Raw genomic sequence first — 19,332 nt, forward strand, 5'->3', positions numbered from 1 at the left:
ATATTTTAACAGGTGTCATGCTCAACTCTTCTCGCTCCCTGGGCTTAGCACACTTGTTTTCTAACTGAGCAAAAATACGGGAAGGGGAAATGCTGATTGGGAAAGGTAATACTGCATCACACAAAATTCTGAATCTTTTTCTTCCTAAATCTATTCAAATAATTTAGCAGGCTCAGAACATGTAATCCGTTAGATCTCAGAGCCCCTCACAGGCGCTAATCAATTACCCTCGGGAAGTGATGGACCCGTAAAAGGCATCAATTTAGCGACTACTGAAGTGCTCTTGTTTTAAAAGCAGAGCGAGCTGTCATGTAGCAATGCACAGCCTCGCCACACAGTTATCGAAGATGGAAAATGAAAATACACAATTTAAGGCGAGTAATTTCAGGGGCTGAACTGTGTTTCGACCTTAGTCAACTCCTGTCTGAGGTATTTTTTTATGGCAGTATTTTAAAATACAACAATTCTTTTCTAAGTAAAAAATTTGCTAATTTGGGGGGAGCTTTTAAATTCTTTAATGAAGCTGGCATGCATTTGGCCAAATTTTCTAAATGCCTTGTTTTCTAAAGTCTTGATTAAAGTTATGATCCAAGTGGTTCCTTAAAAAATAAGTTTAAGAAGGCAAGCAGTAGTAGGAGCTGAGCTACGAGCAGCCGCCAGCCTGCACCAGCAGCAGCCCGCGGCTACAGGACTGGAGGCTATTCCCGGGCTCCCCAGCCACAGCTGCATCCCGTGCCGAAGGAAGGAGCAGCTTTTCAGTAGGTTTTCCTGAGCCATGGGCTGGCGGCTGGCCACGCTGCCGGCTCTGGTCCTGCGCCAGAGCTGACATCCAGCAGACTTTGCTCTCCGGTGCCAGCAGCCGAGCGGCAAGGAGCGCTCCGGGACCCGGCTCGCCCAGCCTGCGGCGTTCTGGGCTGCGAGCTGCCCGGTGGAAGTCACGGCTGAGGAGAGCTCCTGTAAACAGCCTTACCTGCTCCTCACTGCCTGCCAAGTGTCGAGTGCTACTCGGTCAAACCCCCTTCCCAGAGAGCCTCCGGTCTGTTTCCTTGCATAGCCGATGCATTGGGGAATATTTGTACAAGGTAATTTTAAGTCTGTCGGTTCTCTGCCAACACAGGCTGTCTAGACTACTGCTATAATCAAAGGTGAGAGGTAGGTTCCTAATTGCAGTTAATCACACCCTAAAAGATCCCTTGTCTGCATGGGGAGCGCGGGCACCTCACACAGGCGATTAAAGTGGGTTTGAGCGTTCCCTGTTGTGTGCTGGGTCTGCGGGCGACTGCAAACAAATGCCTCACCTTGTGTAAATCAAATGCTTCAGCCGCACTCTTAAAGGAGAAATGTTAGTAGTACTCAGATGGGCATTTACTAGACAGTGCAGTTATTTTTGGCCAGTCCCCTGGGAGCACCTGCCAAGCATTTCCTCTCATTTCAAACCTGGTTGTTCCTGCTGAGAAGGTCTGGTGGAGATTCAACTCTGGGTCAAGGTGAGTGCCTGGCTCTTCATCGGCTGTCTGTGCCATTTAAAAGGAAAAGAGGAGAGGAAGCCGAGCAGCAGACTGGGTGTGAGGAGTGGTGTACTCCTGCAGGAGCACACAGGGATGAGAACAGGACTGCTTGGTATGGTTTGTGTACCAATGAAATGCACCTGCTGGTATCCAAGCATCCATGTACAGCTTTAGAATAAAAATGTGGAAACATAAATTAAACAGAGAAAATGAATTCTGGCCTCATTTACTGCAGGATGTCAGCCAGTGGGTTAAACCAAGGGGTTTGTGCACCTGTCTGAAACGGAAGGGAGCAGCACAAGCCGTGGTCCCTGTGTGAAAAGTTTCTGAGAGTCATTAAAGCTGTTGTATGGACAGGCTCAAGCTTCGGTGTGGGGACTTCAGCCGGTGGGCCAGGCTGTCCCCTGCTGTGGGAGCACGACTGGGGTGTGCACAGGGATGTGGCTCTCAGGGTGCCAGGGGGAGCTGGCATGGCCAGGCTGCTCCTCTCCCAGGTCTCAGCACTGTGTGTCTGGGAGCACTCTGCTTTGGAGCCAGGCACTGCTGGCTTTTGTCAGAGTAACTGTGATCTTCCACGGAAGGCTGCTGGGGCTTGGGGTCAACTCACAGCCCTTGCAAATGCCTTAGGAAGTCATATTTATTCTCTGGATTCCTAAAAAGCAGACAAACCTGGTGTGTTCTGTGGGTGGTTTTTTGTTTTGCTTTGTTGGTGGTTTGTGGGGTTTTTTTTGTTTGTTCTTGTTTGTTTGGGGGTTTTTGTTTTGGTTATTTTTTGTGTATGTTGTTTGTTTTGGGGTGGTTTTTTTGTTGTTGGTTTTGTTTTGGTTTTTTTTGTTTCATTTTTTTTTTAGGGTTTTGTTTTGTTTTGTTTTTTTTTTAATTTCCACCAGGGACAGAAATTGCTGGCTGAGGATTTGAGGCCTGAACCCAAAAAAAACCATGTCTCAAGAAGCAGTATAACTGCTCTGGCCAAGATTTGTTTTTTCTTAGCCTACTCCAGAAGTCTGCAGAATCCAAAAAGGCTATAGGGTGTAAGGTGACATTCAGTGCATCAATGAACAGCTGTAAAAAAGCTTTTCTGCCTTTCCCAGCAGTTAATAACTTCATTGCACAGAACTTAGTTTTTCAGAAAGACCTCATGTGATTTTTGGCTGACTGAGGTGAGGACTGTTGAGGAATGTTCGTAGTTACAAGTGGGGAGAATTTTTATTTTTTTTTTACGGGAAAAACCCCAAAACCCTCAGACAAACAAGCTTGCTTTCACCAAAGTCTTTGTTCCTCTTGCAGAGAGTGTGCAGTATTACCTGAAGTAATAAAACAGTGCATAAAGCAGCCGTATTTGGGCTGAGAAGTGTGGAAATTGGAGTGCAGAACAGGTAGTGTCAGGGCAGCCGAGGTGTCTGTGTGGGATTTTTCCCTCAGACTGGATGTGATTTATGTGACTGGGTTGGTATAATGGCAAAGAGCAGGTACAGCTCAGGGCTGATGCTGCCTGGGAGCAAAGTGTGTTTCTTGCCAAATTCTGGATGCTGGCTCTTGCAGAAGAGAGATGATTCTGTCTTCTTGGCTCCTAAACCTAAGGGAGACTTATCACAGCTAGATTATACATGTCCCTTGGGAAGGCTTGAGAGGCCAAAACCACTGAAAACCCCAGCTTCTTTCATCTAAATACAGTCCTAGGAAATTACCATAGTCTCAATCTAATATGCACTCTTCCCTTGGACAATGTTGCCCCTCTTTTGTAAATAAGAGTTTGCTTGTTTACTCATCCTTCTACCTGTAATGGAAAACTTCCAATGAATATAATAAAAGTTATGTACAAAAAGGGAAACTAACTAACTTTTATTCTTAAGTTATTGCATAAGGTTTGTTTGGGTTTTCTTTAACCACAGCACAAAATTTTATAATTGGGCAATAATTTTATATAAACTATTGTTACAGGTTCAAAGTTCTGTTGGAGAGCACTCATATGTCAGGTTGTTTCTCTGTGAATCTTCTGTAAATGAGGGAGTTAAGAACTCCAAATTCTGGACAGGGGGTTCTTCCCAGACCCCGAATTCTTCCCAGAATGCACAGATGTTCCCTTGCTGGGACCATTCCTCACCACAGGCTGGTGATCTCTACCACACTAGCTGGATAGATATAAAATTGATGCTTTTAATTTAGTATTATGGGGATGATTTTCTTTTTATCAAACTCTAGGGACAAATACTAAGTGCTGTTACATGTGAGATAAAACTAGGAAAAATTGATAAAATTCATGTCATTTTCCCACAGCTTCTGTTGTGCTTGGGCTGGTCTCCACCACATGGAGTCTGTGACCTGACCCCTGCTCGTGGCCCTCATGGTGACACCAGTGGAAGGGGTTACACAACCTACTCATGAATGAGGTTATCTGCTGACAAACCCAGTTGCTTCTACTGCTGATGTCATGGAGAGGTTCTCCAGATGCAGCAGAACTCCAGGGCTAGTAAAAAGCAGAGCTGGTGGGTGTTTAACTGTTGACTTAATGAACAGAGAAAAATCTGACACTATTTTGACATATGCCTGAAGTGATGCTGTCTTACACTCATGTGCCTTTGAATTTTGTTCCTGTCTTCTTTTTAACTCTTTTCCCTCTTACTGTTGCTGTATCATAATGCTTCCCTTCTCCCTTTCCCTTCCCCTATATTCCTTAACATCTTCATGATGTGGGAGAAATTAGCAGCCCACTCCTGGTCAGCATCTGAGCAGTAACAAACCAGCTGAGATGCAAAAAGCCAACGCTCTGCAGCAGACAGGCTGACACATCAGGCAGCCCTCCAGCTGCTGGGAGGTGATTGCAAAGTATAAATAAACCCTGCCTGTAGTGGAGAGCACAGTCAGGTCCTCACCAGCACAAGCTTTGGCAGAAAGCACATGAGTGCACAGATGTATTCAAGTTTTGTCCTCAGCTTGTCAGTCCAGGTGCTCTGGGCAGGCGTAGAAGGGAATGGTGCTAAACATCTGACAATCAAAACAGACTCTTACTGCTGGATCATAATATAGCCACCAGCTTTCATGCCCAGACAGAATTCCCACTGCTGTCAAAGGTTTTATTTCCACTGAGAAATTGGTAAGCGCTGTGGATTTTGGAATATTATCAACATTAAAACAACAGTCTGGACTGTGTTTCCCCTGCTGTTGTCATGCGAAACACTTAGGGGTGACTATAAGTGTAAGTCTTTGGTACTATTTAATTTTGTTCATTTGATGGCAGAATAGCTGTCTGCTCTGTTAATTAATTTCTCCTGCTGTGCTTGGGTCTTTCACGCAACACTGGGGAAAAAAAGGTCTTCAGGAGTGAGACAATGTAGCACAAACCCACAAAAGTTGTTAGAGGGACCCGGGGGAGTTGAGAGGTTTGGAAAGGCGGATTTATTGTTTAAAAATGGTTTTCCTGTAGAACACAAGTATGTGTGTCACTGCAGAGTCAGTGAGCACTGAATGGCAGGAGTTTGCCTGACCTGCAAACTGGAAACCCATTAGGAAATTCTGTGATAATTCACTCTAAACAAGTTCATAAGGGATGGGGAAGCTGTTTCTCTCCCATTCAAACCTTTTTACCACAGGGTTGAGATTTGTGCTGTCTCCTGCAGCTCCACTCTGGGCTCGACTCATTCCTGCTGTGGTCAGGCTGTGAGCTGTTCCTCACAGGTGAATAGCACTGATGATAATTAAATTTTCATTCCACATCTTGAGCCAACTGCAGAAGTGTAAATATTGTTACTGCTGTTTTACAGGTGAGGGGAAGACGTGTGGGGAGGAATGTGATTAGTCTGGAGAGCTCAGCCCAATGCTCTCGCTGTGAACTCAGAGCAGCTTGCACTGAGGAGACCTGAAAGAGGCTGAAGAAAAAGACCCCCTGTGTTATTGCTGCTCTGTGAGAGGCTGAGGGCCCCAAAAATCATAGAATTATTTAGGTTGGAAGGTACCTTTTAAAGGTCATCTATTTCAGGCCAAACATCAGGCTGTTCACAGCCCCATCCAACCTGACCTTGCATGTTTCCAGAGATGGGGCATTTACCTCCTCCCTGGGCAACCTGTGCCAGTGTTTCTCCACCCTCATTGTAAAAAAACCTCTCCTTGCATCTAGTTAAAGTCAATTCTTTTAGTTAAAACCATTACCCCTTGTCCTGTCACAAGAGTCCCTGGTAAAATATTTGCCTCCATCTTTCTTATAGCCCCTTTAGGTACTGGAAGGTGTTTTAAAGTCTCCCTGGACCTTTTCCCTCTGATCCTGTTGCAGCAGGTCCATGTCCTTGCTGTGCTGAGGACCCCAGAGCGGGACAGAGTGCTTCAGGTGCTGCTTTCTTGGCTGCATGCAGAACACCACCAGCTTTGGTTCGTGTGTCTGAGCTGTTGCATGTCTGGTGTCGTGGGCAGTGCACCAGAGCCCAGGCTGGTGGGGCTGTCACGGTGCTGCTCCAGCTGTGAGACCCAACACTCACCACCATTCTTTCCTTCTCAGCACCTCTCCTTGGCCTGGCACAGTGCTTGGCCCCTTGCTGCTGGGTGCATGGAGACTATGAAGTGGTCTGTGTGTCTGGCATGTTCGTGTGTGTTGTGACTCTTTGGAAGAGCTCGCTGCTTTCAGCCTACTGTCTTCCAGATGCAGCGTCTGCCATGCCTCTTCCCCCTGGTGCCGTCCCTGGTGGGAGTGTTTGCTACATCAAAGCCCAGTTTGTGCTGCGAGAGGATGATTTCTCTGGTATATTTACACTTGTAAAGGAAGATTTTTTCCCCCCCCTTGTAAATATCACGGCACTTCTGTTGCTTCTGTGCTGGCCCATCTGTGCACCATTTTCACTTGTACTGACTCATGTTCACAGAGTAGTAAGAACTGTCTATAAGTGTTTTAATTTCTTAGTTAGAGTGGGGCCATTTTGCTTTCCTGCTTAGCTTGGAGGCAGATATGTGCTGGAGTTTCTTTTTCCTAATGACATCTCTGGACTCTATTGCACTGGTAAAAATTTTAATCAAGTAATTTTCACTTTTCTGTTCAGATTTTTCAAGACTTCCTGTGTTTCTAGGGTTTGCTCTCTGCAGCCAGATGTGCTTTCTGCCTGTTTTCTGCATGGCCAGAAATCACTGTACCTCTGAAAGCAGGTACAACACCTTTAGCCTGTCATAAGGTTTCAGCTTCAGATATGCCTGAAGAAGGAATCTTTAGGTTGTTCATGCAGGTTGCATTCAGCCCCCTTGCACTGTGCTGTGCTCTTTATTGTGAGTGATCATGTACTCATTTTCTCCACTTCTGTCTCACTGTAGAACAGACCTCTGTAGAGACACCTGTGGCTGTTCTCAGAGTAGACAGAAGCTATTTACTGAACTGCTTTTGAACATTTTGACTTGTTTTTGCTGCTCCATGTGCACCCCGGGTTATCTTCACTGCCTACAGGTGAGACCTTGCTCTGTGGCCAGGCTCATTTCAGCAGCTGTTTCTCCTGTGCTCGCTGAGATGTCGTGTCTGTGTCCTGCTCAGCTTGACCTGCCCCCAGCTCTCTTCTGGCCTGATACCTCGCAGCCAAAGGGCACGTTTGCAGTGAAAGCTCTGCAGGCCCTGCAGCTGCAGAAGTGTCCTTGGTCTCTGCTGGATTCTGTGCGTGTCCTTTCCCTCATGTCTGGCACACTGCGGCACCAAGCTTGCTCAGCACTGAGGGGAGTCAGAGTTAAATGTGTGTATGTATGTGTGTGTATGTATATACATACTTATACGTGTTTAAGTCTGAGGCTGAAATTGGCCAAATTGTGATTCTTCTCTCCCTCCCTGACAATATGAAGAGATGTGTTTCACAACAGTCAAGTCTGCCAGTATTTCAAAGTGCTGCTTTTAGAAGCATGGAGTTGTGAGAAGATTTCAGTAAATTACAAAAAGACCCTTTTAACAGGGGCAAAAGAGAGTCTTTTTCCTTAAATATATTCTTGGGAGAGACACAAGCCATTTCAGCCAAAATGAGAGTTTAGCCTGAGGCTGAATCCAGCTGGAGAAATTTTCAGCCTAAACAATTAATTATAGATGAAGTTATGAGCAACCAAAACTGGAGTTTGTACAACAGTGTAATTACAGCAGTGCTTTAAACTCTGGAACACTGGCACTGGAGTCAGTGCAGGTTCTGGGGTGGCTCTCTCAGGAAGGACTTGCAGAGCTGTCCTTCAAACCAGATAAACTCTGGCTTGCTTTTTTGAGGGAATAGGAGCAAACATTTCACATCAGAAATAATCTGCTGCTGAAAGATGAATTAACTGGTGACCTTCAGAGCACTGTCTTGTCTGTATTTGGAGTTTAGCCAGGGTCAGGTTTAACCAGGCTATTATGTTCCTGTTGCACGTGGGAGGTTGTGATGAAGAGGGAGCCTCCTATGACAGGGAACAGCTCAGGCACAAGGAGCTGGGATGGCAGAGATTAATGGGGCTGCATCCTGCTAGCAATATCTCCATCTGAACAAGGCTTTCCTGGGAAACTGGAAGGTAACCTCCTGATGGTGGAGGCTGTCTGTTGTGAAAGAAGCTCCTTGCTTAGCAGGGAGAGCACATCGTGACTGCAAGTGTGCCCTGAATGAGTGATTCCTCATGGAGATGCTCGTGCCACACACAAACACGTTTTAGAAGCTTGCACATGGGGAAATATTCTTGACTCTGGCTGCTAAATTGAGCTGCTTGTGAACCCTTTCAGCAGTAGAGATAGTGCTGACAAATAGTCATCTCTGGTGATGAAAGGAGTGCAGGTGAGAGGAAATTTTGTGGGAGGAGATCCTGCTCTGAATTCCTTGTGGAAACCATAATTATGTGATTCAGTGTAGAAAGGTAAGAGGGTTTCCAGTGAAAGCTATGAAAAACACTTAGGGAAGCAGCCTACAGATGAGGCTGCTCATTTAGACCTTATCTATTCATGTGGGAGCGTGGAAACCTTAGCACTCTGCCTTATCTCCTCTCCCCCGGGAGATCAGTGCTGAGAGTCTGACCTCTCCCTTAGCGTTTCAAATCAAACCTGCAGTAATAGTGGCTTTGGTCATGCACTGCCTCAGTCACTTAATGAAATAATCTTTTTCCCTGCCCTTCTGGGCAGAAATATGTCTTGCCCAAATTCCACTTAAGTGGTACCTGGAGGATAGCTGTAACAGAGCAGAGCAGTGGCAGAAACATCCTCCCTCACTCCCTGCAGGCTTTCCCTGCAGGTGCACAGCTTGGGATGTTCAAGGCAGTGGAAGTTTGACTCTCTCACTGGGACAGTTCCTGTGTTTATGAAGAGGATCCCTGTTTTCTCTTGCTCCTGGGCTTCTGCAGTTCTCTGCAGGTTTAAATTAGCTTTGATTCAATGTTTATTAAAAGCAGTCAGTGCAAGGAGAGTCTCAGATCTGGAATGGATGTTCTCCAAAAACAAGGGCACCTCGGTGCCAGCACAGGGGTATCCATCCAAACAGCTCTCAGCCAGAGCTGGCCAGAATCTGTTTTGCTTTCTCACACTTGGAGCTGGTATATTTTAAAGGATATCAAGCAGTAAATGTGGCAAAGGGGAAAAATTGTTACAGACTGTATTTGGCAGAAACCCAGCAAAGATAAAATACCATACGTTCTGTGCAATGAGCTCCTGCATAAATGATTCATTCACCAGAACACAGCTGGGGTCAATGTCTTCTATTTGAATAGCCCAAAGTTATGCAAATATTTTATGTGGATTTTCTAAAAAAGGGGGGAAAAAAGACAATATATAATGTTCCAATAAAAAAGCTCTTTATCTAAGTAACTTTTAAGAATCCCACAAGAACAGTGTCACCATGTTATACACATATATACAGCAGCAAATGACAAGATATGCCCTAGAGATGCAAACTATGAAAAGATTGCTTGTTTTCCTTTGTTTTGCCAGCCAAATCTGTGTTACAAATTGTGTGTTTTGGAGATCACACTATTTCAAAATATCAAACTGCTAATTAAAAAAACTACTCAAGGAAACTTTCCAGTAGAACAATATATGCTGTGGGATAATAGTAGTCACTATTTCTTTAATGAGTTTCTTGCCTAACCAGAATTTCTTACAATACATTCAGTTAGATTATTATGAATCACATGTGTATTATTTCTGATTTGGTATTAACATAAAAACTTCTGATGAACCGTAGTATTACAAAAACAGGTCTAGTGTATAGGATGGCAATGTCATTCCTGCTGATAAAAGACTGGAAATGAAGGTTCTAATGCAGCAATACAATTTAATGCTTTAGTTTCTAGACTTAATTTGCAAAGGTGCTGGGAAACGAGAGGTCCAGCTGAAGCCATGAAGGTCAGGGTGTCTCTGGATGGTCAGGTGTGTCAATCCACAGCTGGAGCATTGCTCTGCAGTGCAGCATTGCTTTCTGTGGGATCTGAATCAGCAAAAGGTCATGGGAGGGAGAAACCTTTCTTGGTGGTAATCTTGTAACATAGCTGGTTGAGAGAGCAACTTGAGATTTTCTTAAACACTTATATTTTGCTGTGGTAAAGGAATTTAGCAATGCCATCCAAGGAGACAGTGTATACAAGACCTGTGAAGTGATGCAGGTAGATCAAGTCAAGGAAAGAATAGTTTAGTTGTGTAGCAGAGATAAGAGTAGAGAACATAAGATACCTCTTAAATCCCTTCTTTCCCATTCTGTGAGAGTATGGTGGTGAAGATACTCCTTTCAGGTTCTGAATACAAGTTGACATAATGAGGTGATTTTCCAAAAATATTCCAAGAAGGTGTATAGCTTTTTCAGTGGCTTGTTGGTGGTATCTATGTGCCTCATTTGGTATTCTTGAAAATCCTTCCTTCCTTCTGAAAAGCTTCTCTAGTGTCTATTCTATTTTCACTGGTGAACAAGAATGACTCCTTGATCTTGGGTTTTGCATTTGCAAATAGCCATTCTTTGTATTCCCCTCAGATGAAGAGAGCAAACAACAATCTAAAGCAAAGAATGCAAGAGCTTGTGAAGTATAAAAGTGAGCTTTTCCTCCTCATATGTTTGGAGAGGCTACCAGACATTGGATAAGTAGTCCTTGATGAGTCCTTGGTTTGAATTGTAGCATCTGACCACACAGCCACGTTCCACCTGTGGAAGGATTGTTCCCCACCTGCCTCAAAATTCTCTCTTGTAGCCTCTGAATGATTTAGGCTTTTCTTTGTCATCAGATGAAATGATAATGATCGTGTTGGGATAATGGCTTTGGATTCATCCACAGTAAGTCCTCATGCTGGTTTCCATGACTTTTACTCACTGGAGCCAGACTTGGCTCTAGTGTTTAATAGGCAAGCCAAAATCTCAGTCCAGTCACTCTGCCCTGAGCACTTCCAAAATGTGGGTTGGATGTACATTCTCTCTGCTGAGCAAATCATTAGTCAGTGTTTTAAGAAACAAATAAATGTTAATAGTGGGAGGTCTCCAACACAGAAGACAAATCAGGGAAGAAAAATGGAAAGGATCAAAGACCAGTATACCTGTCTGCCCTCACTGGAGCCATCTTTAGGTGACTTCTCTCTCTCAGTCTGGAAGGCAAAGTATTGGATCTGAGAGTTGCTGGTGTGGGAGGCTGTTGACATCTGGATGGTGGAAAGTGTAGAGACAAGAAGTTGGTGAAAGGCAGCAAGGGACCACAGAGTCCCTCACCACTGACCACGTTTTCCCTTGTTTTCCTTTGTTTAGTGATGGTTATTCCTGCACCTCCTCAGATGCCCTCCCCTCTCCTGCCTTCTAGAGCATTGCTCTTTGCATCTCAGTGGATTTATTCTCCTCCTTATCTAATTTTAATTAAAGCTCCTATCTCCCCCCACCACGTAATCAACTGAAGAAAAATGAGCTGGTAAGTCATTGTTTTTACCACTTTGGCAGCAAACAAATGTTATGTCTGGCATGCTCGGCACCAAGTCAGAAAATGAATCAGCAGCTGTTGTGACAGAAGCTTTTTCCTGAATGGGGAAACAGAGAAAGAAAGAAAACAGGCCAGGGGGAGGTTTGTGCAGTGGGCACGGCCAGTTCCCATCACCACGAGGAATGTCTTTGCCCTTCCCTGGGGAAGGTGTCCCTGGAGAGGCCCCTCTCACCCCCAGCATGGACCAGGAGCTGTTTTGTGACTGGGGCTGGATGGGCTCTGATGCCCCTGGCTGTGCCTGGGAGGGGAGCAATGGGATGAGGTGGTTTAGGGAAAGCAAGAGTGACCCAAATCTTTGCAGGCCTTCCTGAAAGCCCCACTCCAGCCAGGCAGGCAGTGTGACCCCATACAGATGCACTGAACGAGAAACACCTATTTGTCCCTGGATGGCACTATGGCATGGCTTGCTTTGTGCCCATCCATGGGAAAAGGATGAATTATTTCTTTGTGTCTGGATGGACTTGGATCATATTGAATTGTTTTAAGCAGTAACCTTGCATGCATTATATACAGCATGATGTGAGCTGCAAGGCCTTGGAGGAGAGAGTGGTTTATGGTACCCCTGATCCCCCTCATCCTTTTGTTTTACCTGTTGGTTAACTTGTCATCTTTGGCATCTGCTGATTCTTCTACTACCAAACATTTGGGGGCACGTGAAAAATGCTTTTGACTAATATTACGGCCTTGTTAATATATTGCAAACTATTTCTACAGGAGCAGCATTAAAGTTTTATCTGCTAAATAAATATTGCCAGGCTAAGCTAATATACAAAGCAGGTCTGGAAAAATTACAACCATGAAGCAGGCACAGGATCCAGCTGAAGAGCTCTGCTGTTCAACTGGATGATGATCAACACTGGAGCTACAGCAGGTTTCTCTGAGGCAGAGAACCAGCTCTGTCTCTCCTGGGAAAAGGCAGCTTTTGCTAGGGCACTTTTAAAGGCAATAACAGACAACTGAGCCAGCTGAGCTGGTGACTGCAACCTGCATGGCTTCAGTAAAGTCCAAAGGGACAGTGTGTGGTTGCTAATCAGGGCAGAGGTTGTCCTGGGTTTCTGGAGACAATTGTCACACTATTTATAGCTTCCTTCATGCCAAACAGACGAGCAATATGTTTGTGCTTTCCCTGTCCCTATAAATTCCCTCCTCACCTCTGAAAAATATGCCCACCCTGTCATGTGCCCCATGGGTCAGAGCAGGGATTTCTTCTATGACACAGCTGCAGGGACTCTCTCTGCCTCTGGTTTCCTCTTGCTGAGTGTGCAGTGTTGTTTGCAGTGCAGGACAAGGCCTTGCCAGAAACCCCTCCTAGTTTTGGTTGGGTTGGTTCAGGGTGGGATGGGTTGTTTTATGTAGTATGACAGAGCACAATGATTATGAGAAGAATAAAGCTGTGGGCCAGGTCTGTCTGACATTTTGTGTATGGACTGACACGGTTTTTGGTGAAGCTCCAAATTTCTCTTTCAGTTCCCTTTACACCAGTAATTCTGATCCAGTGAAGCACTGGTTTGTCTGAGTCATAAAAAACCTGAAGTCCTGTGAAAACACCGGTCACAAAACACCCACAGCTCCTCCTGGCCACCCAGCCAGAGGAGCAAAATGTGGTACTGAGAGCCTGTCCCACCACAGTCACAGGTGTTTTTATAGAGACCTGTTATTGACTGGTGGAAGCACTGATGTGACAGTCACAGCCTCAGACATACCAGTACTTTGAGTCCTCAATTGCCCAGTTTATGTAGGGAAAGAACTTGAGGAAGACTGCTCTAATAGGCATGGTTACTTTTGCTTTAACTTTGCTTTTGTCTTATGACATGTATGGCTGCTGGATTTATAATCCACCAGGAGGAACCCATTAGACTTCACTTTCTAAGAACACTGCTTTTTATTATCATATATATCATTTATTTTCTCATCCTGATCCTGCAAAACTTTTACAGCCAGATGCTGTGGTGCTCTTGTTGCAGTAGCTCAAGGGACTCCAGCCCTGCTGGAGCAGGACAGGACCCAGTGACAGCCTGACATTGCCCCAGAGGCTTCTTAACTCCTGGATAACTTCATCCTCAGCTGCTGAAGGTAATGGGAGGTGGACCAGTCCTTCAAAGTAATTTCACCTAAATCATTCCTGAGTGGGCTTTAAGGTAATTGCAAAGGTGAAAAGGAGGGAAATGTTTACTAGTGGTGCTGTGCCTGCAGAGGTGGCGTGGAGACACCTTTTTCAACCTGTATTTAAGATATATTGTGTCTGATGCTGAAGGTGTACCTGCAGCTTGCTTTACAGGATTTACTGAAGTCACTCCTGATTTGCTTCAGGCTGTGATTATGTGAGGGGAAAATAAAGTTCATGATTTGTCCTAAGAATCAAAATCAAAGCTAAAGGCAGGAAAGGTGCAGTGAGGTTTGGGACTGACTGTCTGTGAGCCCCAGCTCTCTCCTGACCAGAGGCAGGGTCCATCTCCTCCAAACACATCCCACTGGCTGTGCTGGCAGCCCTGGGCTCTCTCACAGCAGCAGCCTGGCCATGGCTCTGCCATTTTTCAGGGATTCAGGATCAGGCTGGGGCTCCTGCACAGCTGCAGTGCCTTGCCCCTATTTTATGTTCACTGAAAGATTTTTGAATGGACTTCAGAAGCCATTAGGAACCCAAATGTCGACTTGCACTTGCAAAATGTCTCTGGTTAATGTTTTCCTACTGACGCTCTGCTTTGCTCCCCGCCTGCCAGAGTTTCCTGTGACCTATTTGAAATATCACTCTCCTAAGTGAAAATGTGCCTCTCTTTTTCAAACTTGCAAAACTCACAAAAATAAATAGCCTAATTTGGCCAGTTAATAGCCCTCTCCTGGGGCTCCTCTCAGCAACTAAGAGGCCTTTTAAATACAACATTTGTGACTGCGTCATTAAAGCTCTGCATGATCCAAGCAGACTAAACCAAAAAGAAAGAATTGCCTTATTTGATCTAAGTTTTCTTTTCTTTTAAATAGTGACACTAGAGACCCATTTATTTTTAATTACACAATTGCTTTATTAAAAGCCTAAATCCTGCAGTCCCTAGTCATTGCTCAGGCAAAACTGTTATCATTGAAGGAAGGACCTGTAGGAGTCAATCCTAAAAATAGGGCAGCTGACAAAGTGCCTTTCAAAATGAGCTTGCTTTATTTTTGAAGTATTTCCCAAGTCAAAGAGAACTTGCCTTTGCTTTGCTTTTCAGCTCTGCAGCAATTTGAAAACGGAATCCAGGAAAACAGTCACTCCAGAAAGCCAAATCACTCCCAGTTTTCCTTTCAGACTGGCTCTGCTGCCCTTTTTACCCTGAAACACCACCCTCTACAGAGCCACAGCAGTATTTACTGGCACGAGATATGCATGGGAGTTCACAGAATCATGTAATCTCCTGCACTGGAAGAGACCCACAAGCATCATCAAGTCCATCTCCTGACCCTGCACAGGACAGCCCCAGAATCACAGAGTGTTCCTGAGAGCATTAGTCAAATGCTTCTTGAGCCCTGTCAGGCTTGGTGCTGTGACCGTTTCCCTGAGGAACCTGTTCCAGTGCCCAGCTCCCCTCTGGGTTTGGGAAGCCCACTTGGAGTCCTGCAGCACCGCTCTGCAGCCCTGCCTCACCTGTGGGAAGCAAATCCAGCTGCTGGGAGTCTGGCAGAGGGCAGGACTGATCCTGTGCCACTGATCCTGTGTGACACAAATGCATTTCTGTGCTTGGACTCTGAAGGACAGCTCTCCTGGCTGGGTTAAGGCTGTGCTGCCAGCAGTAGGAGAGTGAGCAGGCTAGCCAGCCACATGTACTGGGTTATATTTCTGGGCTAAACTCCAGAGCCTTCAATTTTATTATCTAATTACCCAACCAAACTCATTCATCTTTATTTTTCAGTCTTTCCCACAGATCCCAGTTAAAATGCAGCTTTGCTATCTGAAGTGCTGCCCAGGCACTCTCTGCTTGGAAAAATTCATGGTTTCTCAGCTTTATTCACTCAGACTGTGTTTTCTTAGTGTAAAGGATGAATGGCAGAAATCCCAGCCCTGATCAGCAGCAGAGGTCTACACCAGGCTGTGCTGAGAGGAAGGTGGCTGCATTGTCATGGGCAGCTGTACCAGGGGAAGCAAGAGAAAGAAAATAAGCCTCTGCTTAAATGTAGGCTTCATCCCCAGTGAGACTTGTCATTAGATTGCACTCAGGGCTTTGTGGCATGGCTCACTGCAATGTCTTCATTGCAAAGTATAAACACCAAGAGTTAGTAAATAAAAGCAACAGGGGGAAAAACTGCACTCCAGAAATTAATGAAACATCAGGAATACATCCCTGGACAATGGAGTCCAAGGGGGAAGAATACTGGTGTCCCATCCTTTTTCTCTGCAGGACATGAGCCCTCCTCTCCATATGTTACTGTCGTGTAGATGTAATCCGTGTCCCATGCTGGGGCAGAGCCTCCTGCTTAGCATAACCCTGCCCCTGGGAGGGGCTTATCTTGAAAATATACTCTCTTTTCTGTGCTCCTTGCCTTTATTTCCTAAGGGAATGCACATGCTGGCAGGTTCGGGGGGCATTCAGATACGGTAAACTGCTACAAAGCAGAAGAGCTTCACGCAGACCTCACAGTATTTCTGTTTGCTCTCCAGGTGGCAAGGACTGGGCAGGGGGAGAGAGGGGAGAGGTGGCAGATGCTGTGGAGCATGAGGCTGCTGTCTTGCCAGCTTGCTTTGGTCTGAGGGAGGAGATGTGGGAGGGAAGCCCTCATGCAGCCTTTCTCCCTCTGAGGCCCCTTGCAGACAGAGTCCTCCTGGTGCTGCCTCCCAGCCCCAGCAGGAAACCCACTGGATTTGGGGGGCTGTGCCTCATGGAGGGCTGGGGCAGAGGCACAGATGCTTTTGTTCAGTCTGCCCTCCTGCCCATCAGCAGCCAGCAGAGCCAGGATGAGCACAGCAGGATCCTGCAGGAAATGTTGGTACTGTGCTGTGCCCAGCTGTGCCATGCAAAGAGAGCAGGACCTGCTCCGCAGGGCAGTGAAGCTGAAGAAGTTCCTGTGTTGCAGCCCAGGCAGGTGTGTGATGGGAAGGACAAGTCTAAATTCATTGTGAAGGAAGGAACCTTCTGGAGCAGAGCGTAGCAAGACACCAGGACACCGAGCAGAAGGGAAAATGGAGATGGGTTTGGTCAGGGCAAGGGAATGAGCATTGTCAGAGAGAGCTACTGCCTGTGGTGATGGAGTGCTGAACCCTCAGAGTGCCTGGTAAAATCCCATCCAGCTCCTAGGGAGTGCTGTGCTCTTGCAGGCTTCACTCATGGACTCCTTCACATGAGGCCACAATTCCACTCATCCTGCACCTCTGGTGGCACCTCTGGTACTTCTCACGTTAGCTCTACCTGCTCGGCTTTCTCCAACCACACACCAGCTGACTTCATCTTCCCAGGTGTTTCTTGTGATCTCTCCCATTCTAGCTTTTACCCTTGACCACAAGCAGCCTTGGAACAATTAACACCTTGTGCTCCTACCATCTTATGGTTTACAAGGCAGCTGGTTACTAGGGCAACAACTGCACCTTTTTCTTTCAGTGTATTGACTGAAAATCAACATTTTATATTAAAGGAAAAGAAAAATAATATTCTCTCAAGCCACAGTGAGTTACAACACCATCTCTCCTGTAATCAAGATATTGCTGAATTATGGTGCTATAAACAAACACTTCTGATATAACCACAAACACTGTGGGACATGTAACACATTGGCAGTATATTTCAAGTGACAAACTCATTTATTGTGGGGAGTGGAGGGAGAAAAACACCTTTCCAGAAGCCACAGCAAGGAATTACAGCAAAGAATGACCAGAGCTTAAGGGTACAGGCACAAAGTAATTCTAACACCCTGGCTGGAATAAAGCATTTCGAAGTATGAACAAGATTAGAGCAGCAGCAGTAGTACAGGAGGTGAGGATACAGGTGATTGTCCCCTTTCAACTGGCATAAATCATGATTAATTCCATAGCACTTAATAGAACTACCATGCTGTGAGGCTGGTGTGAGGAGGGGCTGGGATGTGAGCCCACAGCTATCCCATGACCTTTGCAGGCCGGTGTGGAGCTTCCCTGCTTGCAGGTGGCACTCAAGTAACAATCATGAATCATTAAGGTACATAACTATCTGGGAGATCAAAGAGATCAGGAGCTTGTGGTGAAAGTAGCTCGTGCCAGATGCTGTGGAGGCAGAGAACAGGCGGGGAGCTGCTTGCCAGAGATTTCATCTCTTGCTGTGTTCCAGGTGGCTGCTGGGTCACTTTGGTCAGTGGGATTGGAAGAAAGCCATCACCTGCCTCCTGGATGGTCTGCCAGCCCTGGTGTGTGGTGAGTTCCAGCTCAGGAGACTTCTTTGCCCAAACAGGGTGATTTTTGTGTTCTGTTTTACTATGCCACAGTGTGCTGGGCTGTTTTGGTGCTGCCCAAGTTGTTAAATACACGTGGGCTGTCAGTAGTTCCTCTCTGGGCTGTGAGTGGGGGAAGCAGGATGGGCTGGGCAGCTGCTCAGTGTCTCCTCAGTCACATACAAAAGGACATCTGTGCTGTGCAGTGGGAAACAGGGGTATTGTCTCCCTTAGCAAACCTGGCCCCTGGAAAAGATAATGTACATAACCCTCTCTGGATATGGTGCATGCATGGATCCGAGCGTGACAGAGCACTTGTGATCAGGAACTGTCAGTGCTCAAAGCTTGTTGAATGTCTGGTAACTTCTGCATTTATACCAACATGCAGGGTTATCCAAAGCTCACCTGGGATTTGCAGGCCTGACTTTGCAGTAAAAAAGTCAGCTAGACTGTGACGTTAGAAGTGACCTAGCTGACAATATAGATGTCAATATAGCCTTCTGTAAGGCTGGGTTTCCAAATGTGCCTTTACAAGAACGTTGGGGTTCCCTGGCTTTAGTTTTAAGTGAGTTTCAAGTTGAGGGGAATAAAGCTTTAAGCAATTCCACTGTAGAATTTGTAAATGAGGACAAAAATGCATTGAATGGGAGCTGCTCAGTGTACAGACTTCTGATGGGTTTGACAGCACAGCTGAAAAGTTCCTTAAATAATAAGTCTGTGATTTCTGGCAGCCTGGAAATGCTGAACTTCTTTGGATTTCAAAGCAAATAGATACATCTTAACAAAGATCACCTCTTGTCAGCTATCCTTAAAATTATAGCAGAGAGATTGAAATAAAATGTGTGTACGTGTCTCTCCTGGGACATGACGGAAGGGAAAAGCATTATCAGAATTCTTTAAACTCATCTTAACAGTATTGAACCAATTATTTTGTTAAATCTGGGTTTGTTTTCTGCCTCTCAATGAGAACATTTGAAGTCTATCATCTCCACCATTTACGAGTTACCAGTCTGCAAGTGTAAAATTTCCAACTGGAACATATGGTATCAGAGGGAACAAGGGGGAAATATCTGATTGCTCATGCTCCCCAAACTCCAAATCTACTCCATTTAGTATTTTGCTCACAGTTCCTGCAGGGGAAAATAAAAGAAATCATCTCTGATCTGAGACCAAGCACTGAACATTTCACCCTGAATAGGAATCTGTTTGAAAAACTTATAAGCAGCTGAAAAGGGAATAGAATAGAAACTACATTTCTGTTTCTTCACAATGGGCAGAACTTATCAATGCTGATAAAACCTCTCTGCACCTTCTTCTCTAAGTTCTGACACCTGTTTTGGGGCCTTGCCTGCAGCCAGCACATGGGGACAGAGCAAGTATCAGGCCAGAGACCACTTGTTGTCTTCCCTGAGGGTGTCAGTGAGGCTGGGCAGTCCAAGGCTGCCAGCAGAGCTGGGTGTGCAGGCAGTGGGGCTGCTGTGGCCTCTGCACAGGCCTGGAGATGTGCTCTGCCTCTGAGCCCCATGGCACTGGGAGGCTGTGCAGGACACCC

At 45.7% G+C, this 19,332-nt stretch overlaps 1 long non-coding RNA gene across 1 annotated transcript; it reads left to right on the forward strand.

Moving 5' to 3' along the window:
• Nucleotides 1-704: 704 nt before the first annotated feature.
• LOC121331775 lies at nucleotides 705-15,969 on the forward strand. The gene is made up of 4 exons (XR_005952066.1): nucleotides 705-1,082; nucleotides 11,189-11,345; nucleotides 13,379-13,487; nucleotides 14,621-15,969. It is a non-coding gene; the product is annotated as an uncharacterized LOC121331775 (long non-coding RNA).
• Nucleotides 15,970-19,332: the final 3,363 nt, after the last annotated feature.

The sequence above is a fragment of the Onychostruthus taczanowskii genome, unplaced genomic scaffold (genome assembly GCF_017590055.1).
Source record: "Onychostruthus taczanowskii isolate IOZ18803 unplaced genomic scaffold, ASM1759005v1 scaffold13, whole genome shotgun sequence".
Classification (NCBI taxonomy): Eukaryota; Metazoa; Chordata; class Aves; order Passeriformes; family Passeridae; genus Onychostruthus; species Onychostruthus taczanowskii.